Source organism: Bos indicus, chromosome 8 (genome assembly GCF_029378745.1).
Source record: "Bos indicus isolate NIAB-ARS_2022 breed Sahiwal x Tharparkar chromosome 8, NIAB-ARS_B.indTharparkar_mat_pri_1.0, whole genome shotgun sequence".
Taxonomy (NCBI): domain Eukaryota; kingdom Metazoa; phylum Chordata; class Mammalia; order Artiodactyla; family Bovidae; genus Bos; species Bos indicus.
In genome coordinates this window covers 66,791,166-66,818,971 of record NC_091767.1, presented here as the reverse complement: position 1 = coordinate 66,818,971, position 27,806 = coordinate 66,791,166, and the positions used below count along the sequence as shown (strand labels likewise).

At 41.0% G+C, this 27,806-nt stretch overlaps 1 long non-coding RNA gene across 1 annotated transcript; it reads left to right on the top strand.

Moving 5' to 3' along the window:
- Positions 1 to 452: 452 nt before the first annotated feature.
- On the top strand, positions 453 to 26,882 carry LOC139184583 (uncharacterized). Its single transcript, XR_011568123.1, has 3 exons — positions 453 to 603; positions 18,639 to 18,765; positions 20,357 to 26,882. It is a non-coding gene; the product is annotated as an uncharacterized lncRNA (long non-coding RNA).
- The last annotated feature ends 924 nt before the right edge of the window (positions 26,883 to 27,806 follow it).

The following is a 27,806-nucleotide window of genomic DNA, read 5'->3' as shown; positions in this document are numbered from 1 at the left end:
GGTGCCATTGCTTTTTCCCTTATTCACATATAGTTCCTTATATTAGTCGTCTCTTAGGATCTTCTGTATGTCTGGGATGTCAGTTGTAATTTTTCCTTTTTGGTTTCTAATTTTATTTATTGATTTGAATCCCCCCTTTATTTTGCTTAATGATTTCAGCTAAAGGTTTATCAATTTTACCTTCTCAAAAGACCAGCTTTCAATTTTATTGATCTTTGCTGTTTCTTGTTTCTGTTTCATTTATTTCTGCTCTGATCTTTATGATTTTTTTCCCTTCTGCTGACTTTGGGTTTTGTTTTTCTTTCTCTTGTATTTATGTGTATGTGTGTGTATATATATATATGTGTGTGTGTGTGTGTGTTTATATAATTGAATTACTGCTGTGCACCAGAAAATAAAACAACATTATAAATTAACTATACTGTTTTTTTTTTTTTTTTTTTTAAATTTTAGATAGGGAATTTGTTTGACCAGATCCAAGAAAAGACTTCAGTGAGTCAAAAGGAGCAGCTAATAAGAGATGTGGTGACCCCTTGGGGTGTAACCATTATGCCCTGGTGGCAGACTCCTTCAAATGAGACCACTCAACTCAGCAACTTGCAGGTGCTTTGCTAGATGACCCCTCTCTATCATACTCACAGCTGTTCAGACTGATGCTTCTAGATTAAGTGTGGGAGCAAGAGGCGACTTCCCACTCCTGCTTGTCTCTATAGACTCATTACTCGACCAGAGACTGCTGCTGGTGCTGAAACATTTCTTTCTTCAACTTCTCCTTGGTGTGGTTCATTATCCCCTTTGAATGTTCACTGCTGTGATTAACCTGTATTGTGTGCAATAAACTTGGTGAGTGGGAAAGATCCCCAGGAGTAGGAAATGGCAACACACTCCAGTATTCTTGCCAGGAAAATTCCATGGACAGAGGAGCCTGGCAGGCTACAGTCCATGGCGGTCACAAAAAGTCGGACATGACCTATTCAGCACAGCACAGTACAAACTTGTTGCATATTGGCTGTTTTCATATATATCCAGCCCTTTGGTTCTTACCTGGCCTTACTGCTGGGCCCTTTGACAAAGCAATGGCTCTAATCCCTAATACAGTGTTGCAAAAAAAATTAATGAACAACTCTTAAGTATTGTGGACATCTGTGCTATTGCCTTCTGAAGCTCCTGAGGAGATTCAGTAACTCCTTCATAAACTTAAAACCCATGTAGAAACTTTCTGGGCATGGCTTGATAGCACAGCTTACCTAATACGAATATGCCTGTCAGACTGTACTTACAGTCTCTTGTCAGAAGCAGATAACTTTCCTGCCAAGAAGTACTACTTATTCAGACTCCCTGCTTTCACCTGCTCCCCGGGACCTTCCAGTTTACTGTGGTTACATGAGAATTCCCAACCATGAAGCCTGCTGGCCACCACCATTCCCTACCAGGACTACTGCTTATATTCACAACCTCATCCACTATACTTCCCCTACACTTTCCACATCACTGGCAAGATGGTTTGCAAATACTACCAACATTTATACCCAGTAGCTAAGTGGGCTGCCCATACTTTGAAGTCAGAAATTTCTAGGCTTCTTGTTTGACTTTTCAATCTCATACAGTCTCTTATACTTTACCTATATGGATGTGAGAGTTGGACTATAAAGAAAACTGAGCGCCAAAGAATTGATGCTTTTGAACTGTGGTGTTGGAGAAGACTCTTGAGAGTCCCTTGGACTGCAAGGAGATCCAGCCAGTTGATCCTAAAGGAAATCAGTCCTGAATATTCATTGGAAGGACTGATGCTGAAGTTGAAACTCCAATACTTTGGCCACCTGATGTGAAGAACTGACTCATTGGAAAAGACCCTGATGCTGGGAAAGATTGAAAGCAGAAGGAGAAGGGGACAGCAGAGGTTGAGATGGTTGGATGGCATCACTGACTTGATGGATGTGAGTAAGCTTTGGGAGTTGGTGATCGACAGGGAAGCCTGGTGTGCTGCAGTCGGGATTGCAAAGAGTTGGGACATGACTGAGTGACTGGACTGTGGACTGAACTGAATTGAACTGATACTCTACCTTAAGTGGTTACCCTGCTGACATATTCAATTTCAGTCAACTCCACTTAACAAATGATGTCTTTTACCTGGCCACCCTTCAGCTACATGCTGCACCCATTTTCTACCCCAGTAGCTCTTAAAGGATCCTTTTGAGGTTAACCTTCAAACCTCCTTGGTAAGTCTTTGCCCAGACACAAATCTTGGTCATGTACCCGTTTAACCATGCCACTGAAACTCAGCACAGACAGACATGAAATCCAGGTTTCACTGTAGGCCCAGTGAATATTTTACAGTAAGAATGGTCACCTTTAGATTGTACTGTAATCCCACAGTGTGAGAATCCCACACAGTCCATGACTCTACCTCAGGCTTCTGATTCACTGGCCCTGGGCTACCTACCAAGTGCACCCTTGTATCCCTCTTCCTGCCTCTGGAGATGTGAACCTTGGGATACATGGCACCTGTTTCCTAATCTGCTTGTCTCAGTTCAGTTCAGTCGCTCAGTCGTGTCAGACTCTTTGCGAACCCATGAATCGCAGCACGCCAGGCCTCCCTGTCCATCACCAACTCCTGGAGTTCACACAGACCTACATCCATCATGCCAGTGATGCCATCCAGCCATCTCATTCTCTGTCGTCCCTTTTCCTCCTGCCCCCAATCCTTCGCAGGGTCAGAGTCTTTTCCAATGAGTCAACTCTTCGCATGAGGTGGCCAAAGTACTGGAGTTTCAGCTTTAGCATCATTCCTTCCAAAGAAATCCCAGGGCTGATCTCCTTCAGAATGGACTGGTTGGATCTCCTTGCAGTCCAAGGGACTCTCAAGAGTCTTCTCCAACACCACAGGTCAAAAGCTACAATTCTTTGGTGCTCAGCTTTCTTCACAGTCCAACTCTCACATCCATACATGACCACTGGAAAAACCATAGCCTTGACTAGACGGACCTTTGTTGGCAAAGTAATGTCTCTGCTTTTCAATATGCTATCTACTTTGGTCATAACTTTCCTTCCAAGGAGTAAGCATCTTTTAATTTCATGGCTGCAGTCACCATCTGCAGTGATTTTGGAGCCCCCAAAAATAAAGTCTGACACTGTTTCCCCATCTATTTCCCATGAAGTTATGGGACCAGATGCCATGATCTTCGTTTTCTGAATGTTGAGTTTTAAGCCAACTTTTTCACTCTTCTCTTTCACCTTCATCAAGAGGCTTTTTTGTTCCTCATCACTTTCTTCCATGAGGGTGGTGTCATCTGCATATCTGAGGGTATTGATATTTATCCCGGCGATCTTGATTCCAGCTTGTGCTTCTTCCAGCCCAGCGTTTCTCATGATGTACTCTGCATAGAAGTTAAATAAGCAGGGTGACAATATACAGCCTTGACGTACTCCTTTTCCTATTTGGAACCAGTCTGTTGTTCCATGTCCAGTTCTAACTGTTGCTTCCTGACCTGCATACAAATTTCTCAAGAGGCAGGTCAGGTGATCTGGTATTCCCATCTCTTTCAGAATTCTCCACAGTTAATTGTGATCCACACAGTCAAAGGCTTTGGCATAGACAATAAAGCAAATAGGTGTTTTTCTGGAACTCTTTTGCTTTTTCGATGATCCAGTGGATGTTGGTAATTTGGTCTCTGGTTCCTCTGCCTTTTCTAAAACCAGCTTGAACATCAGGCAGTTAATGGTTCACGTATTACTGAAGCCTGGTTTGGAGAATTTTGAGCATTACTTTATTAGTGTGTGAGATGAGTGCAATTGTGTGGTATTTTGAGCATTCTTTGGCATTGCCTTTCTTTGGGATTGGAATGAAAACTGACCTTTTCCAGTCCTGGGGCCACTGCTGAGTTTTCCAAATTTGCTGGCATATTGAGTGCAGCACTTTCACAGCATCATCTTTCAGGATTTGGAATAGCTCAACTGGAATTCCATCACCTCCACTAGCTTTGTTCATAGTGATGCTTTCTAAGTCCCACTTGACTTCACATTCCAGGATGTCTGGCTCTAGGTGAGTGATCATACCATCATGATTATCTTGGTTGTGAAGATCTTTTTTGTACAGTTCTTCTGTGTATTCTTGCCACCTCTTCTTAATATCTTCTTCTTCTGTCAGGTTCCTACCATTTCTGTCCTTTATCGAGCCCATCTTTGCATGAAATGTTCCCTTGGTATCTCTAATTTTCCTGAAGAGATCTCTAGTCTTTCCCATTATGTTGTTTTCCTCTATTTCTTTGCATGGATTGCTGAAGGAGGCTTTCTTATCTCTTCTTGCTATCCTTTGGAACTCTGCATTCAGATGCTTATATCTTTCCTTTTCTCTTTTGCTTTTCGCTTCGCTTCTTTTCACAGCTATTTGTAAGGCCTCCCCAGACAGCCCTCTTGCTTTTTTGCATTTCTTTTCTATGTGGATGGTCTTGATCCCTGTCTCCTGTACAATGTCACGAACCTCAGTCCATAGTTCATCAGGCACTCTGTCTATCAGATGTAGTCCCTTAAATCTATTTCTCACTTCCACTGTATAATCATAAGGGATTTGATTTAGGTCTTACCTGAATGGTCTAGTGGTTTTCCCTACTTTCTTCAATTTAAGTCTGAATTTGGAAATAAGGAGTTCATGATCTGAGCCAGTCAGCTCCTGGTCTTGTTTTTGTTGACTGTATAGAGCTTCTCCATCTTTGGCTGCAAAGAAGATAATCAATCTGATTTCGGTGTTGACCATCTGGTGATGTCCATGTGTAGAGTCTTCTCTTGTGTTGTTGGAAGAGGGTGTTTGCTATGACCAGTGCATTTTCTTGGCAAAACTCTATTAGTCTTTGCCCTGCTTCATTCTGTATTCCAAGGCCAAATTTGCCTGTTACTCCAGGTGTTTCTTGGCTTCCTACTTTTGCATTCCAGTCCCCTATAATAAAAAGGACATCTTTTCTGCTGGTCTACCACTGACAAAAAACCATTTTCATTTCATTGGGTTTTGGCATTCTATTCTGACTGAATTGGGCATGAGAGTACTGGCTCTGTTCACCTAAAATTGGGTAGTTTGGGCCAATATACAACTTTGTCAGTCTTAACCAAACATACACAAAGTTTCCATGAAACCCTCTCCCTTGTGCAACAGCCCCGTGTGTTTGTTGCTCCAGTGGTTTTGGATAGCCACCCAGCCCTAGATTGTCTTCTGGCCAAGGAAAAGCAGTTTTTTCCCTCCTTGGGACCACTTGTTGCATGTTCATCACTAGTTTAAGACAAGTTCAGACTTACATGGTCCAAAACAATAAAATATTCCATAATTTTATCCACACCTTTCAACAGATTCCCTAGGCCTCCAAGAGTAATGATGCATTTTCGTGGCTGTACCTTTTCAGTTTGAATTTCCGACAACTGTAATTATCAGATTTGTTATCATAATCAAAATCAGATGCATACTTTCTTGGTATCTACCCCTGACTTAGCTTATTTGCTACCAAGACTGTTAATGTCCTCACCATTAAATCTGATTCCTTGGCATCATAGGGTGGATTGTAGTATAAGTGCCTACACAAAGCTTCTGATTGCCCTGGCATCAATTTTAAAGACATACATCTCAAAGGTATTGCCAGTGGTGTGACAGAGCTATTAGCAAAATTACTAATGGAGGAAACAGACTGCCCTGCCCATAGAATTTCCCTTTTAGAAAGTACTGGATGGGTACTTCACTAGTGATTCAGTGGCCAGGACCCCATTCCCCCAAAGCAGGGGGCCCAGGTTGTATTACTGGTTGGGGAATTAGATTTCAGATGCTGCAACTAAGAGTTCATATGCTACAATGAAGATTGAAGTTCCTGTGTTCTGCAACTAAGACCCTTAGCATCCAAAGTAACATATATATAAAGGAAAAGATTTTTCTGGGTAACTTTATAACTGACCCACTGGAGTGCTTTCCCATGCCTTAATTCCAACTCCTATCATTTATATTCACCATAAAATTGTGAACCCATGAAACTATTGACACCACACCCTCCTAATTTTAATTAACAGAGATCCCCATGTGTGCCCTTCCTCCCATTCTCCACACAACTCAATGAGTGGCCCCCATGTGCCATGTATTTGCAAGGACCTGTGAGTAAAAAACCTTGTACTTCAAAGTTGCCTGATGGTTTCTTGCTGTGTTGTGTCCTATAATCATAATTAAAATCAAAAGGGCTGGCGCAATCATAAAATCATCCCCAGTGCTGATGGTGGGAGAGGTCTGTGGAGTTCACTTTGTCAACACATTAAATGTACTTGCCCAGGCATTCTTGGCAGGAAACAAAGGAAGGTATCAATAGGCTGAGTTGGCATGACAAATTACAACAGATTATTTTTTAATAAAGCTTCTGGAGGGAATATAGAGACCTTATTATACATTGGAAAAAACCTGGTGGATGACATCTTTCTCATCACAAAAAAGTTAACCCAGAATTCTGTATCAAGGGACTGTATCGCAAAAATGAGGTTAGAAAAATGACAACTGAGAGATTTTGTTACAGCAGATATGCCATATAAAAATGAAAACCAGGCTGCTGCTGGTTTCCATACAAACCACTCATCCTTTCTCAGGTCTGTACTTTGGCTTTACTTAATGAAACTCTTGCTACTTAAAACTGCAATAAAAAAGAGTTTTTCAGGCTGTAGTAAGGTCAGATGAGATGAATACTTGTATCTACAAGATAAAATTGAAGAGCAACAGAGAGGGTAAGGGCTTCCCAGGTGGCACTAGTGGTAAACAATCCACCCGCCAATGCAGGAGACGTAAGAGAGATGGGTTCAATCCCTGTGTCAGGAAGATCCCCTGGAGAAGGGCATGTCAATCCACTCCAGTATTCTTGCCGCCTGGAGAATCCCTGGACAGGGGCCTGGTGGGCTAGAGAGTCCATAGGGTCGCAAAGAGTTGGACATCACAGCAACAACATGCACACAGAGAGGTTAAATTTATAATTATATTTAAGAGACTGATGTTTTTCTTTTCCATGTAGTATGTGTGTGTGTGTGTGTGTGTGTGTGTGTGTGTTTGACAGGTAGCTATACTAAATGTGTCATGTAACATGGGTTCAAATTCTAAAGAAATTACACAGAGCCCACAATGACTACTCACAAATCTACAGTTTATTGAAAGAAAAGTATATAATATAGTAACACACCTAAATAATGATATGAATCCCATTGAAAGCTGTGTTATAGCAAGGCATCTGTAGAGGCCAAATTTGGGCTGTAATTATGGTACCTCTGTAAATGCTGTGAGAGAATATACTTTGTCTTAGATCAGAAACCACCAACATGTGCCAAGACCCTTTGAAATCAGGGAGCTGCAAGTGGAAGTTTGGCTGAGATGCATTATTTTAATATTTTGCTAATCATTGAGGCATTTTACTGCTACAAATAGAGCCTCAAAAGCAGAGGCCTTCAGGGGTCTCACAAAAACCAATTGCAATTATCTATTGTTTTCAATACGTTATGTTTATGATTTGGTACAATATTGCATGGACCCAAAGCAAAACAATGAATTAGTAGTTCTTACTACTTGTTCAGATTTCACTGCCATGCAGCTATATTAGCAAAACAACTCAGGCTCATTCCAGGCTTGGTAGAGCTGAATCTTTTTTGAGGATGATCTGCCCATTCTTGTTTGGCTTCACACTGGATATCATGCAATGAACAGTGTACATTCCTCTACCACACTCCCGTGCCACACTTGCAGATTGGCATCATGCAAGTGGATCCATGTTTGGATTAGTATCAGTAACAAGTAATTTTTTTCTGACTGCAGTGGTATAAAATTAGAAATCAGTAACTTGAAAGCTGGAAAATCTACAATTGTAAATATTAAACACACTTTGAATAACCAATGTGTCAACTAAAATATCAAAAGAAAAATCCAAGAATATTTGAGATTAAAAAATAGAGCAGAACTTACCAAACCTTATGTGAGCTACTGTAGCAGTTCTGAGAGGGAAGTTTATAACAATAAGCTGGGAACAACACAAATGTCCATTAACTAGTTAATAAATAAATCTACTCACTGGAAAAATGATGCAACAACATGGGTGAATCTCCAAAGTATTATGCAAAGTGAGAACTGTGATGGCCTTCAATGCCCTGCACCATCTGTGCTCCTTTACTTTTTCAACTCTTCCCCAGCCAGGCTGGCCTGCTTGTTGTTCCTGCTGTTTGTAGGTCACCTCTGGCACCAGCCTGCCTCACAGTACTTGAACTGCAGTTTCCTCAGCTTGAAGTATTCTCTGGATGCCTGAAAGTCTTCCCTCACAACTGTCAAAGTATTTTTGACAACTTTCAAATATTTTCTCAGGGAAGCCTATATGACGGTCTTATTTAAAATTAAATTTGATCTTTCCCAACACATTTTTAGTTTTATTTCTTCCAAATCAATTATCAAATAGCATTAAGTCTTTTAAGTTTATTGTTTATCTCCTATCACCTGAATATAAGCAAATGAAGGAAGAGATTTTTGTCTACTGTTTGTGTTCACCCAGTAACTACAACAGTGCATGGAACATATTAGGTGATGATCATATTAGGTGATCATCTCAATTATGAATAAACACTTTGCATGCAGTAATACAAATATAACAAACACTATGGAGGACAATTATACAATATTTAACAAAGTGAAAATTTAACCTCTGACAATTTTAACCCATAGTTTCACCCACTGGAATATATAAAATTATAAACAACTCAAATGTCTTTCAGTACAAGGCTGATTAAGTAACCTATCATGCCTTTAGATGATGTCTTGCTATATAGCTGTTAAAAAAAATGATGCTCACTGAATATCAATACAAAGTGTCTGGGTTATATTTATGGAAAAGAAAACACAAAGTTTACAGTAAGAATATATAGTATAAGTGTTGCAAAGAATGGGTAGAAAATAAATTCATATTTAATTGATTCTTCATAAATAAAAAAAATTGAAGGGTATGATAAACTGACAGTGAAAATTACAGAGGATACAGGTAGATAGGAATGGGGATTCTAGCAGGAGCAGAATCTCTTGTCCCTTCCCCTCAATATTTTAGAATGACAGATGTGCATAAGCAGAAGGCCCAAAATGTTGGGTATATGTCTCAGAGGTCCCCAACCTATTTTGGCACCAGGGACCAGTTTCATGGAAGACAATTTTCCATGGACTGGGGTGGGGGGAATAGTTTTGGGATGATTTAAGAACATTACATTCACTGTGCACTTTATTTCTATTATTACATTGTGGTATATAATGAAAGAATTATACAACTCACCATAATGCAGAATCAGTGGGAGTCCTGAACTTGTTTTCTTGCAACTATCAGTCCCATTTAGGGGTAATGGATGACAGTGACACCAGAAGTTTGTTCCTTATGTCCAGTCTACTCTGTAATCTTTTTTTGGTTGCTGTCACCACAGAAAACCTGCTTCACAAAGACAAGATGTTGGAAATGGGAGCAGGCTTTTCAATGCTTTAGTGGCAATTTCAGAATATTCTGCCTTGACTTTATCCAGAATGAATGGAGATTTGAAGTTGTCTCAGACATACTTTTACAGCCACTGCCACTTGCAATTTTAAGCAGTTGATCCTCTTCTAGCACAGACAAAGTTGATTCACCTGGCTTATTCACAAATGGGTCATGGATCCATCCCTTCCCAGTTTAGGGGTCTTTTGTGGTTGGGAAGTAATGCTCAAACTGATTTGAAAGCTGAGATAGGTGATTATCAATGAGTTGTGAGAAAGAAGGTCCTTGCTAAGTTTCTTTCAAAATCTCTACTAATGTTTGAAACACGTCAAAAAAATCCCAATGTACACTCATTTCCCCCATAATTCCAGTTTTGCTTTTAATGCAGTCACTTTATCTGCCAACTTGAACACAGTTGTCATTCTCCCTGAAGTGACAGATTGAGTTCACTGAGCAGGTTGAATATGTCACACAAGTGAGCAAGTTTTGCAACCCATTCTGTGTCACTGAAATGTGCTGCCAGTGGTGACTGTTTTTCTAAAAGAAATCTCTGGAACGGCTCTTGTAATTCAAAAACCCTGGCCAGTGATCTGCCTCTAGAAAGCCATCTCAAGAGAAGATGTGTGTGTTCTGCATCCATCTCTTTATAGAGCTGCACAAACAGATGTAAGTTAGGGGCATGTACTTCAATGTGGTCGATAATTTTAGTCACATCTGCAAAATGTTGCTAAGTTCAGGTGACATTCTTTGGCTAGCCAGCATTTCTGTATGGATGACACAGTGCGTAGGTTCACATTCAGAAGTGATCTTTTTGACTCAAGTGGTGAAACAAGAAAGCCATTCAGTCATGGCAGCTGCTCTGTTTGTGCATCAGTCAGTTCAGTCAGTTCAGTCGCTCAGTCGTGTCTGACTCTTTGTGACCCCATGAATCGCAGCACGCCAGGCCTCCCTGTCCATCACCAACTCCCGGAGTTCACCCAGACTCACGTCCATCGAGTTGGTGATGCCATCCAGCCATCTCATCCTCTGTCGTCCCCTTCTCCTCCTGCTCCCAATCCCTCCCAGCATCAGAGTCTTTACCAATGAGTCAACTCTTCACATGAGGTGGCCAAAGTACTGGAGTTTCAGCTTTAGCATCATTCCTTCCAAAGAACACCCAGGGATGATCTCCTTTAGAATGGAACGGTTGGATCTCCTTGCAGTCCAAGGGACTCTCAAGAGTCTTCTCCAACACCACAGTTCAAAAGCATCAATTCTTTGGCGCTCAGCTTTCTTCACATAAACTCACACAAAATGACCAATTTAGTTTTCCTGATGTATAATAATTCAGTGACTTGAATAGTTCTGCAGCTGTGGTGTTGGTTGGCAACAAAAGTGCACATAACATATCCTTAGGCACATCCTCCTGGAAAATATATTGCACAAAAACAAGCACTGTTGCCTTGTTAGCAACATTGGTAGACTTGTTAACCTGGATTGTGTACCATGGTGACTTATTAATCCTTTCTAACATTTTTGCCTCAAATCCTATGCTATTTCATCAATTCATCTAGTTATGGTGCCAGCCAAAAGAGGAATATGTGCCACCATTTGAACTGCAGCCTCTCCTAAAAGTTCACGACAAATGTCCTTAGCAGCAGGCAGGATCAACTCTTCGCCAAGAGTAAAGGGCTTCTTAGCTTTGGTGATGTGGTTAGCCAGTAAGAATGATGCTCTCAGTGCAGACACGTTTGATGAAGTGGTGGCCTTCTATAAGTGCTTCTGTTCTTTGTGTTCCCTTTTTTTTTTTCCTTTGAAAAACTCCAAAGGCTTATCTTTTAATGCAGGTGCTTGGTTTCCACGTGGGGAAGCAGTTTTGAAGGTTTCATGACTTCACTGTATAGCCAGTCTACCAGGGTCTAGTCCCGGTTGGATCCAGGGATTCCCTCAGGATGATGGCGTCGGCAAAAAGAGGATAGATAAAAGGGAGAGAACAGAGGCTTGATCTAACTGGTTTACTCAGAAAGCCAATAAAACCTGTGACACCAGGTTTGCACTGACCATGGAGGCCACAGGCACCCGCTCGAATAGCAGAAGGTGCCCTACCTTAGGTACCTTCTCGAGTGGGTCTTAGAAGCCCGGGCAAGTAAGTGGTCTCAGAGGGCCCTCACGCTCCAGTTATTCATCCTGAAGGAAGAACAGAGAAGAATAGGAGAGAAACGGAAACAAGAATGACACGGGGAGACCAAGCCTGATGAGCAAGCTCTGTAGCTTTATTTTCAAAAGGAGCTTTTATACCCTAAGTTGTACATAGAAGATAATAGGGGGTGCAAAGTCATGCAAGGTCAGCAATCCTTGACCCTTATAGAAACCAGGCTTTCTTTCTGCAAACTTATCATATGCAAAGGCTTTAAGTGGTTTACATCATCTTCTGGTCAGGAGACCTGCTAACATTCTTCTTCTGATAAAGGTTAGTCAACCAGAACAACTTATTTTCTCCAAAGCTGATTTTTCTTAAAGTTTGGTGCCACTCCCTGAAGGCACTAGATAGAGTTGCATTCCTATAGGGCAAAGGTGCAGTGGGGGATAATCAAGGGAAGAATTTATTAACTCAAGGGTCTAAGGTTGATTAACATCAAAGCTACTACTTATATTTCTATATACCAACTATATTAATCAATACACTCCTGGGGACACAGTGGGTATGGGATATGGAAACTTGGCAGCAAGCATTAGCTCAACAAAGAAATCCTCTACTAGTTCTATTTTAATAATTTCTAACTCCCCGAGAAGCTCTGCATTGTTAGAATATCTTAAGCTTCTCGTGCCTCTAGTGGTTGGGAGGCTGTGAACAATCACATGCATAGCTGTAAGAGTCCGGAAACCTGTTAGGCAAGTTAGAAAGCTTTCTGAGGGATTTGAATTGGAACACACCTATTATACCCCAGAGACTTATTAACTAGAGCTCTAAGTTGATTTTCTTACAGAGAAAGGTGGTCGGGGAATAGCCCCCCGTAAATGTCAGAGGAGTTGGTGAAAGACGTAAAATAGTAAAACAGATTCTGGTTTTGGGGTAGACGCTCAGGCAGGTCCGGGGGGCCCCTCGAGCCCTGACCCGCCTTGCCCGTCAGGCCTCTCCCGCATGACCTTGTCATGGGTGGGAACTCCCATGCTGGCTCCTGGCACCAGTTAAGACATATTATACTAAAAGAAAGCAGTCTTGGAGAATGTGAATCATCTAATCATCTGTTGCAATGAACTCATAATTAATTTTAACCCGTAGGACTCCTGGTATTTTCTTTTAAATGCAGCTTTCTTTTTGTTGGCTGTCTTAGAGTCTTCTGCTGTCTCATCATTGGGTCTTCCCCCTTTGAAAGAAGCTCCCCAGTGATGTTTGTTTTTTACTCATTTTGGCTAGGGTTAGTTTCTGGGCTTACCAAAACTGTAACTGTACAGTGTGGGAAAGACACACAGACAGAAGTGGTAAATAAAATAATGGATGGGCCATGCATGAACTAAAATGTGTCGGATTCTGACTTAAAGCCTGCCATCAGCTGCAGCTTGTCACTTGCCACTCACTGATAGGGTTTTGATATGAGTCTACAAGCAGCTGATTTATTATGGTCCCTGTGCAGTCAAATCTCTCTGCTAACAATAATCTGTATTTGCAGCTGCTCCCCAGCACTAGCATTACCACCTCAGCTCCACCTCAGATCATCAGGCATTTTATTCTCATAAGGAGTGAACAACCTAGATTCCTCACGTGCACAGTTCACAGTAGGGTTCAACCTCCTATGAGAATCTAATGCCACCGCTGGTCTGACAGGAAGCTCAGGTGGTAACACAAGCAATGGGGAGTGACTATAAACACAGATGAAGCTTCACTTGCCTTCCCACTGTTCACCTCCTGTGAGGATCCCTGCCTCAAATCACAGTTTTTAATGTACACTGTCAGCACAAAATCCACGCTCACCTTCAGACCTTGAAATTCTGGTTTCACATTTGGGACAACCAGAACATAATATTGCATATTCATCACTAAAATAACATTTTAGTAAACTATAATAGGAGATACTATATTTATACTTAAAGGATGCTTACTAACATCCTAACAGTAAAAATCAGAATTAATAATAAAAGACTGTATGTTTTTCCTAAAGCTTAACTTGATGTATATCTATTTCTACTTTTCTGAATGTATAGACTCTTTATAAACTTTATAAATCCATCAAAACACAAAGTGGAGAATGAATAAAAAGCTTACTTGTGTTTGTATAGTGTCCTTCTTGGACACTTGTGAAGATTCAGCTGGGTGGAAAGAAAGAGTATTAAGGTTAAGAGATCTGTCCTGCCTTACAGCTCCCAGATTCACTTTCACAAAATCTCATCACCCCAAATGGGAAGCAGGTTTCTTATAGGAATAAGACCCTTTGGCTGTTGGGAAAAAAAAAAAAAAAGGAATAATTGTGTAGAACCAACAGAAACTTTCCATACAAGTTACTGAAATGATTATAGGGACATAAATCTATAGATTTCTAAATTTTTTTCTATCAGTTAAAAAAATAGAAAAACTAACAGATGATTGGATTAGGCAATGGCAACCCACTCCAGTACTCTTGCCTGGAAAATCCCATGGACGGAGGAGCCTGGTAGGCTGCAGTCCATGGGGTCGCTAAGAGTTGGACACAACTGAACGACTTCACGTTCACTTTTCCCTTTCATGCATTGGAGAAGGAAATGGCAACCCACTCCAATGTTCTTGCCTGGTGAATCCCAGGGACAGAGGAGCCTAGTGGGCTGCTGTCTATGGGGTCGCACAGAGTCGGACACGACTGAAGCGACTTAGCAGTAGCAGCAGCAACAGATGATTAAAGCATATAAAAAGATAAAGCACTGCTCTTTCATTAAAATTATAACAGTAGAAAACAGACTCAGGCTCCATTTTTATCCACTATCATAGTAATGTTTTACCCATTGAGTTAGAAAATCCATAGAAAGCAAGTAAAAGGGACTAGGGTTGTGGCCAAATCATTGGCCGCCTCAGGCTTTCATCTCACCAACCTGAAACTGAGATTTCTCACAGGAACAAAGGGTGTGCTGATATCTTCATCTGGCACTTGGCTAAACAGTTACCTAACTCTCAGAGGAATGCCATTTAGTAGTCGTTATTAATGTCCTCATTTTCAGACAAGTGACCTCTTATCCAGATTTTCTTACCTCCAGTTACAGGTGACAGAGTTGGAGTTTGCTGTGTCTTTGTGGAGTGTGGCCTCCACTGCACACCCACTGCCTGCACTGTCAACCTAGAAATAAAACAGCTAGTTATTTTACCAACAAAATGGGTTTATTTAGGAATGGCAGAGGAACTACAGCTTGTGGCATGCAAGCTTTAAAAGTATAGGAAAGTCTGGAGCGCAAAAGAGAGGTCAGCTTTTATAAGCTTTTAGAAGGAAATTAGGAAGATTGTTTTACACGAGTTCATTAAAGGAGACCTAGAATTCAGACTTATTGGCTGGGACTGTTGCTGGATAAGGAGAAATTTTCCTCCCTTTTCTTAAAAGCACAAGATGAAATTTCTATGTGGGAACTGTGTTCCCTAATCAAAATAACTTATCTCCCTTATTGTGCTGGTTACACAGACTAAAAATGAGTGGTACTTGAGTGAGAGTTCTTCCTTCAGGCTTCCCGATTCCATTGTAAATAAGGATTCCTTTTTATTAATTTTCACAGCTCTCTCTGGCATATTTTTTGTCAACGCTATACAAACGCGCTTTCCCCTCTCAAGTTGGTAGGCAGGCATTTTTCCCGCTGGGGCTGCAGGCAGGGTCAGGAACAGGATCTCCCAGAGCACCCATCCAAACAAGCGCTTGCTCCGGACCGCGTTCAGCCCCACCTTCCCACAGAGACCATAGGTGCTGGAGCGCGCCCAAAGGCTGCATGTTCCACCACCAGGTTCCGGACCGCCAATCTGGTCCACTCCAGCAAAGGTTCACATCTCCATACTAGTCCCCCAGACACCCTGAGGCTCAACCCCTCACTGTTCTCACGCTGGCCTGCGTGCTTTGCATCTGCGTAAGGCTTAAACTTCCAAACCGTCATCCCGAGAACCCAGCTGTCAGAAGGAAGGAGAAGGGCTGAGAAGGCACATTTGCTTTAGGAGCCCAGAGGACCAGTTCCCAGAGTGCTGAGCGATGATCATCTGGACTCAAGACTACATTTCCCGTTATCCTCTACGCCCTCCCCTCCATGTGACTGGCAGCATTTCTCTTTTAGATATTTGGAATTGGCTTTCCAGGTGGCGCTAGTGGTAGAGTCACCTGCCAAGAAGCCATCACAATATTGTAAAGTAAGCAAAAGTGAAAGTGAAAGTCCCTCAGTCTTGTCCGACTCTTTGTGACCCCATGGATTATACAAGACCAGAATACTGGAGTTAGGTAGCCTTTCTCTTCTCCAGGGGATCTTCCCAAACCAGGAATGGAACCCAGGTTTCCTGCATAGAAGGCAGATTTTTGACCAGTTGAGCCACAAGGGAAGCCCAAGAATACTGGAGTGGGTATCCTGTCCCTTCTCCAGTGGATCTTCCCTACCCAGGAATCCAACTGGGGTCTCCTGCAGTGCAGGCGGATTATTTACAACTGAGCTATCAGGGGAGCCCATTGTAAAGTAATTATCCTTCAGTTAAAATAAATGAAAATGTTAGTCTCTCAGTCGTGTGGATTCTTTGTGACCCCATGGACTGTAGCCCACCAGGCTCCTTTGTCCATGGGATTCTCCAGGCAAGAATGCCAGAGTGGGTTGCCATTTCCTCCTCCAGGGCATCTTCCTAACCCAGGGATTGAACCCAGGTCTTCTCCTACATTGCAGGCAGATTCTCTACCATCTGAGCCACCAGGGAATAAATCTTTAAAAAAATCACTTGCCATTGTAGGAGACACAAGAGACCGGGGCTCAATCCCTGGGTTGGGAAGATCCCCTGGAGAAGGGCATGGCAACCCACTCCAGTATTCTTGCCTGGAGAACCCCATGGACACAGGAGCCTGGTGGGCTAGAGTCTATAGGGTCCAAAGACTCAGACCCAGCTGAAGCAACTTAGCACACACAGACGTTTGGACTTGTCAGTGACTGCCTTTTTACCTCTATTCTTTTGTAACCTCTGGGTGTTTTGGATGAAATTTGACCTTGGCAATCCAGCACAATGTTTGCTCTCAGTCAGATGGCAGCTGGAAAAACAGCACCTGGTACAGAGGACTGGGGAAAGTTTGGGAAATTTAAATGTGGACTGGGGATTAGAAATGTTAAGGAATACACGATTACTCTTGTTCAGTGTGAAAACAATGTAAGAATACATAAGAAATATACTAATTTACTTAAAAGCATGAATAATAAGGTACTTAGGGTTTAAGTTACACACTTTTTGAATTGACTACTTTTTTAAAGCAAAAACAGCATATATCACAAAGAAAATTTAAAATTGAAAGACAGATGCTTATTTTACTGTATTCTGAAAATTGTGTGCAGAAAATTTGTGCAAAGTAGGGGGAAAATTGAGATCTCCTTTCTTGGTATACCTTTTCAACACAAAGGACAAAAAATATTTCTTAGGATTAAGATAGTGAAAGTTACTAAAATATGGAGCACAGCAATACAGTAAAAGACTTCCCACCCAAAATTAGCAGAAGGAAAAAAATTATAAAGATCAGAACAAAAATAAATGAAAAAGAAATGAAAGAAACAATAGGAAAGCTTAATAAAAATGAAAGCTGTTTTTATGAGAAGACTTAACAGCAGTTTTACCAAATTAAAGAAAAAAGAGAGGAAAACATGCATGTTTTTCAAAAGTAAACAATACAGCCACATGGCAAAATAAAGTTATCAAGCAAATGTTTCAGTTCAGTTCAGTTGCTCAGTCATGTCCGACTCTTTGCGACCCCATGAATCACAGCACGCCAGACCTCCCTGTCCATCACCAACTCCCGGAGTTTACCCAAACTCATGTCCATCACGTCGGTGATGCCATCCAGCCATCTCATCCTCTGTTGTCCCCTTCTCCTCCTGCCCCCTATCCCTCCCAGCATTAGGGTCTTTTCCAATGAGTCAACTCTTTGCATGAGATGGCCAAAGTATGGGAGTTTCAGCTTCAGCATCAGTCCTTCCAATGAACACCCAAGACTGATCTCCTTTAGGATGGACTGATTCAGGAGATGCAAAACATACATCTTCCAGATATGACTTTGCACAATACATATACAAGTACAGAAAAAAGAGAACTTGGGAACTTTTATATGTGGGACAAAAAGCAAAGTAGTGGAGAGGGGTGGAACATTCCTCCAACAAACCTCCTTAGGACTTAGCATTAGGTATGTAAAAGCAAGACATCGCAATAAAGAACTTTTACAAGAATTCAAAATATGAAATTTCAAAGAAAATTCCTAGGTTCTTTAAGGAAATGTTATTTTATATATATTCCCTCAGCCTCTTTCTCAAAAAATGCTCATCCTCCTACCCATCCCAGACCCTGATGCTTAATAGCCAGAGGACCTTCCAAACTCTTGTTTTTGACCATGAAGAAGTATTTAGTTTTATACAGTAAGATTTATCATTTTTATTTTTTTGGCTTTTGGGACTTCTGTCATGTTTTTAAAGGCTGTCCTAATTTTTTTTCGAAGTAATTTATGTATTTTTAGTTTCCCAAGGCAAAAGCAATAAATATGTCAACATTGCCTTCCTGCTCCTCATCCAGTATTTATTAAGTCCCATGTATGGCACCACCATCTTGCTCAACTGCAGTGCCTCCACATCTGTTGCCCTGTATCAGGCATCGTTAAAACAGACACCAGTCAAGAATCAGACTTAATTAAAAATTGTTTTCAATCTTGTCCTGGGGTATATTCTATTGAATTTCCTCATGGCTAAATTTATATGAGACCCACTTTAAATACATTCTGCTCCTAAACAGCAATAAGACAAACTACCACCATAGACCCTTTGTCCTATAAGACTTAACATCACAACCACAAACTATGTTGCACAGAAACAATTATTTAAGTTAAGGGGTACCCCTAATCATTTTAGAATCAATTTCTGTCAAAATTATGTGATTGATGTTTAAATATAATTAACATATATAGAATGAGATGATAATAAATGTGTGACATGTTTCATTTCCAGCACTTGAAATTCATGTAGCTTTCTTCTTACTTGTGCAAGAATTACCTATATGGATCCTGCATTATGGAAAATCTGCAAAGGTGTTCCTTGTATTTTTTGAAGGTCTTGGATTCATGCTTAAGGACTGGTGAGTTGAAAGCGCACAGTGAAGAGATAAATATGTCTCAGGTTGAGAAGCATTTCCAATGCTTGATCTACTCTTTCCCTTAAGCAGAATGGGGTAAATATAGAATAAGATTACAATAAAAAATGTTTGGTTATCTTTAGGTGAAAGTTTTTGTGATGTTAAAAAATGAACAGTAGAGAGAAACATATTCAATTTATTCTTTTCTTAAGGAATTGCTTTGAGCTTGGTACTCCAGCATGCTGTCTCAAACTGGCATTACTAAACTGTCTTTCTACTTCATTTTTGAAGAATTAAAGATCCTCATGGGTGTAAAAGACTATGTTTTATCAAAATTCACCGTGTTGTCAGAATAAAATAACCTGTTAGAAAATAACATTGCAAAAAGAATTAACCTGTTAGCAAATAGCATTGACAAGAGCAATGAGGCTGTTAATAAAGATGTGGTGTTGATATTAACACTCCCTCCCACCACTCCACTTCTATGTCTGAGAATATCTGCCCAAATCAGAAGAACTTAAGTGCAACCTGGGCTCTTTCTCAACCTGTTAACAAGGCTTACTGCTTCTCCCACAACCCTTAGGCCAAACTTTTAGAATCATTCTAACAGCTTGATGATGAGCACTTTCATCATGCAGTGAGATGTCCTCTGTTGGCCTCTTTTGCCTTTAGTTTGTTCACACAGATGTGTCCAGTTGCTAGGAGTGATGGGAAGACTGGACAAACATTTGTTACAGTTGATTTCATCTCAATCATCTGCTTGAGCATCCTGTACACAGCAGGAGCCAGCAGCAACATCAGGAACCACCTATGACCCAATTCTCTTATGTTAAACGTGAAGCTTAGATACAGCCTACGTCTAGCACTCAGGTGGTAGGAGAGCCTGAAGGAGAATCTAGTACCCTGACCTGGGGACAAGATGCACCCCTACCCCCAGTCATTTCCTCAAAAGCCTCTTTACCGTAGCATTCCATATATGGTACCTATCATAACAAGAGATAATGGTATTTTTTTTTAATTCATTTTCAGTTGGAGGATAATTGCTTTACAGTGTGTTGGTTTCTGCTGTACAGCAATGTACACCATAAGCATACAATTATTCTGTCTCTCTTGAACCTTCCTCCCTACCCTCTATATCATAATGGAGCACTGGCTTGAGCTCCCTGTGTTATACAGCAACTTCCCACTAGTTACATGATGCCTGTCTTCGCTTGAGCACTCTGGGAAGGTCCTGGGTAAGAATGATGGAGTGATGGAGTAAGAATGATAGTGTCTACAGGGGTCTTGCACAGGCTCAAGGGCTCTGGTGAACTTGGATTTCTCCATGGCCTGATTTGCATCATCAGACTTCATGTCCCTAGTGAGCAGCACCTAGGGTTGTGTGGATACATTGATTTTGCAGCCCCTTTGCTCAGCAGAGTACTTATCCACAGAGACCTGAGCTAATAGTTGGTACTCAGAGTCCTGGGCTGCAAGTTAGCAGCATACTTTAATGTCAGATATCCTTGTTTTGTTTTTAAGATTTTTTTGATGTGGACCATTTTAAAAGTCTTTAGTTAATTTGTTACATTATGTTTTGGTGTTTTGGCACCAGGCACGTGGGACTTGGCTCACCGACCAGGGATCGAACCTGTGCCTCTTGCAGTGGAAGATGAAGTCTTAACCACTGGGCCACCAGGGAAGTCCTATATGCCCTTGTTTTTAAATGCATAAGACCTTCTCTAACTGCAGAGGGAATGCAAACTTTCTGGACCTCCGTGAAAAATAGGCTCAAGCTTAGGAAATAACTGACTCCTGTTTTGCATAGTTATTTAGTTGGAAAAACAAGCAAGTTTTCCTAAGGCATTAGAAATAGTATTGCCCTTAACGGTCAGAAATTGTGTTTTTGATTCCATTTTGTGTACAACATGTCAGCCACCGTGTGCTTAGTTAAGGGTTTAGAGAAGTCGCGATTGTGAAACAAAAATGTCCAGAAGAGGGCTCCAAAACTCAAAAGATGCAAAAAGATTTACTGAACAATGAAACAATATTTAAAAGAATATAGAAAGGTCCCTTGTGAAACCCAGAGCTCTCTCTTTCTGTTCTGCTTCCTTGTGGTGAGAGAAAGTACAAGTCCACTAAGGAGGCTGAATGGTGTGCTGGCCTCCAAAAAGAGTGCAGAGTTGTTTTGGAAAGAGACCCTCTGGCTGCTGAACAAATACAATTGCCTGTGAACCTTACATTAAAAACAACACTAGATGAAATATTGCACAACTTATGCTTAAGTGGACTTTTGGATGTAGGGTTATGTTCACTGACAGATTTTAGCTTTAGAGAAATTTTATATTAATTTTGGTTAGAATTTGTATTGACAGCTGCTTCTAACATTTTAATTATGTATTTTTTTTCTGCTCCTAGAACTCTCAAGCAAGGAGCTTATATTTATGATCACATAAAGATACACTGATACACTGATCAATAACAATTTAAAAGATAACCTATGATGGCTAGATTGCCAAAAAATAAGAACCTATTTTTAGGGGAAATAAGAACCTCACAATTTAGCTAACTTTAATTTTGATATATCCTCTTTCTGTATTTCTAAATAGTAACATATTTATTCCTTGTAAATAAACTTATTGATTTCCTGTCTATGTTTGCATAAGCAAAGCTTCAAATGGTTACTCTGCAAAATAGGACACAGTTCTTGGGTTTCTCTTTACCTTGTAAAAATAAAACTTTGAGGAATTTATTTTTACAGATTTTCTCAGATTTTTACATTTTATTTTAATCTACCCATTTTAGATCAGAGTTAGGTTCAATGTATTTTAATTGAGAGAATGCTTTCCAGAACAATAATTACCGATATTTATTTAGTGCTTTCTATATTCCAGAATACTGCAAGCTATGTTCTTTAATGTTCAGAACAAGTCTGTGTGTGTATGTGTGTGTCCTCAATCATGTATGACTCTTTGCAACCCTATGGACTGTAGCCCATCAGGCTCCTCTGTGCATGGGACCTTTCATGGAGGAATACTGGAGTGGGTTGCCACTTCCTTATTCAGGGGATCTTCCCAGCCCGAGGACTGAACCAGTCTCTAGCATCTCCTGCACTTGCAGGCAGATTCTTTACCACTGAGCCACCTAATCTTCAGAACAAGTCTAAGGCAACCTTATTAATCCATTAACCTCATATTACCCATTTACCCAGCTCATGCATATGTAACATGAATTTAAGAATGTCTACTCAACCCCAAAGCCCATTCCTATAACCACCGTGTGCATGTTTAAATTATTTGAGAAAGCTGTGGTTATAGATCTTCAGATAATTTGATCCAAATTATAATTTAAATGTTTTTTATTGATTTGCCTTTCAATTGTTTTGATATTCCACAGGAGGAACATGTCCATAGCACACTTTCACTTCACAGGAAACCACAGTTCTTGGCACAGAAACTTTATAACTTTTTTAATAATTAAATTTATTTATTTTTAACTGAAGGATGATTACTCTACAATATTGTGTTGGTTTCTGCCAAACATCAACATGAATCAGCTATAGGTATACCTATGTCCCCTCCCTCTTGAACCTCCCTTCCACCTCCTTCCCCATGCTACCCCTCTAGGTTGTTACAGAGCCCTGGTTTGAGTTCCCCGAATCACACGGCAAATTCCCATTGGCTATCTATTTTACATACGGTAATATATGTGTCCATGTTGCTCTCCATACATCCCACCCGCTCCTTGCTCCCCCACCCCCACGTCCATAAGTCTGTTCTCTAAGTCTGCGTCTCCATTGCTGCCCTGCAGATAGGTTCATCAGTACCATCTCTCTAGATTCCACATATATGTGTTAATATACCAGATTTGTTTTTCTCTTTCTGACTTCAGTCTGTATAATAGGCCCTGGGTTCATCCACCTCATTGGAACTGGCTCAGATGCGTTCCTTTTTATGGCCGAGTAATATTACATTGTATATATGTACCACATCTTCTTTATCCATTCATCTGTTGATGGACATCTAGGTTGCCTCCAGGTCCTAGCTATTATAAACAGTGCTGCCATGGACATTGGGGTTCATGTGGCACAGAAACTTTAAATTGCATAAATTGATACCCCGCCTTGTGTCAGTAGTTTCCTTCTAGATTTAATAAGTAAAGACATGAGACTTGCCCTGTGCCCTCACCCATGCCAGGCTCTGAACATCAAACATGTGGTCACTGGTATTGCTATTTTCTAACAAGCAACTCCCAACTCTCTGGAGATTACACAGTTAAAGTGTATTTCTTGCCCATATTTCAGTCTGTAACCATATAAGTGACCAAATGACTTGATATTCCTGGTGCTTCTTTTCCAAGGGGTCACTCATTCATCTGGGTTCTTTATGTAAAGAAAAAAAAATATAATCCCCCCTCTTTCTTACTGCTGTCTTTTTGTTTCAGCCAATGAAAATAAGTGTGCAAGCCATTGCAGACTTGGCTTGAGTATAAATGCAGCTCATTGCAGTTGTTCTCTGCTCCTGAGCCTCCATGGCTGTATCTAATGTTGAAAGTTTTTTCTGACGTGTAATGTTTACTCCATGCTAACCTCCCTTTTAGCAATGCATTTGTGTTCTGAAGAACAGTTTGCACCTCTAAAATCTGACAGAAGTACCACAAAGGATCTGATAGTGTATAAAGATCAACAGGTATTTAGGGACTCATACCAGGAGGACTGGGCAACATGTTTGGGACTAGGACTAGGAAGACACTAGCGTTGGAGGCATTGTGCGATCCCAGAGGATCTGAAGAGTTTGGAATGGGCATGGTCAACAGCCCCAGGACAGCCTTACTCTAACACTGGGACTGAATCATTCAGCATATCTCACTCAAGCAGACATCCCCATGTGCTTAAAGTGGCTTGCTGTATATATCATGTGCACTGTCTAACATAACCTTAGACACAGGGTACAGAAAGTTCCCATTAAACCGTGGTAGTGAGTGGTCATCGCCTATGTTAGGTGGTGCTGGAAAGTCATCTGTCCTGTGGCTGTGGAGAATGGAATGAAAAATTAACTCCTCCAAGAGGGGCTGAGGGCTGGGCTGGTGAGGGACAAAATGTGTAGAATTGACAGACAGTTTGCTGCTGCTGCTAAGTCACGTCAGTCGTGTCCGACTCTGTGCAAGCCCATAGACGGCAGCCCACCAGGCTCCTGTCCCTGGGATTCTCCAGGCAACAATACTGGAGTGGGTTGCCATTTCCTTCTCCAGTGCATGAAAGTGAAAAGTGAAAGTGAAGTCGCTCAGTCGAGTCCGACTCTTCGCGACCCCATGAACTGTAGCCTATCAGGCTCCTCCATCCATGGGATTTCCCAGGCAAGAGTACTGGACAAAGACAGTTTGGGGAAAGCCTTTTCTTTGTCCAGTGTCTCTTCCTCAAACTGAAGGATAAGCAAGATTTTTTGAGTGCTAACAGCCACTGCTATTCAATGTAAAAACCAGTCAATCCTAAAGGAAATCAACCCTCAATATTTATTGGAAGGACTGATGCTAAAGCTGAAGCTCCAATATTTTTGCCACCTGATGTGTGGCTGACTCATTGGAGAAGAACTTGACACTGGGAAAGATTGAAGGCAAAAGGAGAAGGGGTGACAGATGGTTAGATAACTCAACTCATCACCAACTCAATTGGTGTTGAGTTGTCCATCACCAACTCAATGGACATGAATCTGAGCAAACTCTGGGAGACAGTGGATGACAGAGGAGCTTGGCGTGCTGCAGTCCATGGGGTCACAAAGAGTCAGACACGACTTAGCAACTGAACAAGAACAATAACTTCAATGTAAAGAGTGATATTTCTTCCCATCAAAATATCATGGGCTTGTCTCTTGCGATCTGTCACAGAAGGTTGCATTGGTCACTCAGTGTTCTTAGAGATTTAAAGATAATGCCAAACTGATTATAGCAAGTGACAGCTGTTGTTGGATGCACTGTCACTGGCAATGTGCTTGCCAGATGCTTATGAACCTCAGATGATGATCGCTTGACTCTCCAGACTTAATTACTGGCTTGTTTTGGATTTGTCTGTGCTCTGGGATGTGTGTAGGTATGTGTGCTGTATTGAATCTGAGTGCTTCTCACTGTGACTGCTGTATGCTTGAGCCTGATTCAGCACAAGCTGGGAGGCTGAAGGGCTGTCCGGGGAAGGACTCCAAGGTGGCATGGACATGGTTTTCTGGTCAATAATCATAGTGAAACCCAGTTAGTATTTTTTCTGGGGTCTTTATCTAAAAACAAGGTTTGAGTTTTGCATTTATTATTATTTTAAATTCAAGCTGCTCAAGGACTCTTACCTTAGATAGCTTCTCCAACTTTTATTAACTTATATTTAGGTAGAAGTCACTTAGCAAAAAACACCCCACCATGAAGCACTTTGAGCTAACTGCAGGAAATAGTGAAGGACAGGGATGCCTGGCATGCTGCAGTCCATGGGGTCACAGAGCTGGTCACAACTGAACAACTGAAAAACAACAATGAAGCACTTATATTTAAGCAAAGTTGCAAATTTTCCTCAAATACTGCTGACTTACCATCTCTTTTTTTCTTCCCCTGTGGGAGTCAGTTTCCATGTGCGAAGTGTTTTGCTTTAAATTCTTTTATGTTTTTCAATTGCTTGAATTTTTTTTTCTTTTAGTCAGTGAAATTCAGATCATTTCCCTAATGCTTACCTAATATTAAAATGCATTGTTTCAGGTGATTAATGTGAGATTTTGTTCTTAGCCTGTACAAAATATTCAATACATTTTGTGTCATTCTACTTTATCAAGGGAGACTGGGTCATTTTCTCTCTTGGAACCATAGTGAGAGTCTTCTGCAAACTGCTTATAGTTCCTCAAGTCAACATCAAACCCCATTCTTTGTACATCGTAGTATTTCCTTCTCAGGAACCCTCTCCTTGTATGCCTGTCCAATTCCTGCTCATCCTTCATGTCTCAGTGCAGGCGTCACCTCCCCTGGGAAGTCCTCCCTGGGAGGGAGGGAGCAGCAGCCTGGCTCCTCACCCCACTGTCTCCCATGCTAACACACACACCATCATCCCGGTTACTTTCTTTACAAATAAAGATGACAGACACTATGTTTATTTTTGCTATTTTATTTTATTTTTTAAATTATGTATTTATGCCTGCACTATGTCTTCATTGCTGCTCTCAGGCTTTCTCTAGTTGCGGTGAGTGAAGATTACTCTTTGTGGGTGGTGCAGTGGCTTCTTTGTTGCAGAGCATGGCTCTAGGTGCTCAGGCTTCAGTATTTGCAGCTCATGGGCTTAGTTTCTCCATGGCATAGGGGATCTTCCCCGACCAAAAATCAAACCTGTGTCCCCTGCACTGGCAGACAGATTCTTAACCACTGGACCACCAGGAAAACTCCCATCCTGGTCACTTTGACTCAGGCCTGATTGTGGCCCTGCCAAGATGTTGTAGCTCTAGGGGACAAGGCTTTGTCCTTCTGTCCCCTTGCCCAGTCGGAGCCTGGCACATGATAGAGAACAGGTATCTTTGGAAGGGTGAGCTGAGTGATGAAGAGGAAGTTGTCTTGAGAGATTTATGATACCTGGAGAAATCTCACTCCTTGGCCAGGCCCGAACTTGCTTTCTGTCTTCACCAGAGTATAGTGTTTGATCTTCTCAGCCACATTCTACTCAGTCTAGCCTTCAAAACTCTCCATCATCTCAAATACCACACCTATTTCTTATGCATTCTCTATTCCAACAAAGCATTTTCCTCATGGTTATATGAACAAGACACATTTTCATTTCCTTCTAGTCTTTACATATGTTGTTCCTTTTCATAGGAAGTCCATCCTCTTCTCTGGTGCTAAACCATTTTTTAAAGACTTTTAAATTTTAGAATACATTTGTATTTACAGGAAAATTATGAAGATGGTACCAAGTGTAGTGAAGAGCTGACTCATTTGGAAAGACCCTGATGCTGGGAAAGATTGAGGGCAGGAGGAGAAGGGGATGACAGAGCATGAGATGGTTGGATAGCATCACTGACACAATGGACATGGGTTTGGGTGGACTCCGGGAGTTGGAGATGGACAGGGCTGTGGTTCATGGGGTCACAAAGAGTCAGACATGACTGAGCAACTGAACTGAACTGACTGACCAAGGGTAGCCTTATATCATTCATCCAGTTTTTCCAAATGTTAATGACTATGTACATTTTGGCCAAAACTAAGATGTCAATAATACAATACTGTTAACTAAAATACAGACTTTATTTGAATTCCTTCAGTTTTTCCACTAGTGTACTCTTCTATTCCTGGATGCAGTCCACAGACTTTATTTGAATTCCTTCAGTTTTTCCACTAGTGTACTCTTCTATTCCTGGATGCAGTCCAACTTAGAACATTGCATTTAAGGACATACTTAAAGTGATGAAAGAGAAAAACCTACAACCTAGATTACTGTACCCAGCAAGGATCTCATTCAAATATGAAGGAGAAATCAAAAGTTTTACAAACAAGCAAAAGCTGAGAGAATTCAGCACCACCAAACCAGCTCTTCAACAAATGCTAAAGGGTCTTCCCTAGACAGAAAACACAGAAAAGGTGTATAAACTTGAACCCAAAATAACAAAGTAAATGGCAATGGGATCATACTTATCAATAATTACCTTAAATGTGGATGGATTGAATGCCCCAACCAAAAGACAAAGACAGGCGGAATGGATTCAAAAACAAGATCCCTATATATGCTGTCTACAAGAGACCCACCTCAAAAGAAGGGACACACTCATACTGAAAGTGAAGGGCTGGAAAAAGATATTTCACAAAAAATGGAGACCAAAAGAAAGCAGGAGTAGCAATACTCATATTAGATAAAATAGACTTTGAAATAAGGGCTGTGAAAAGAGACAAAGAAGGTCACTATAATGATCAAAGGGTCAATCCCAGGAGAAGATATAACAATTATAAATATATATGCACCCAACACAGGAGCACTGCAATATGTAAGTCAAATGCTAACAAGTATGAAAGGGGAAATTAACAGTAACACAATAATCGTGGGAGACTTTAATACC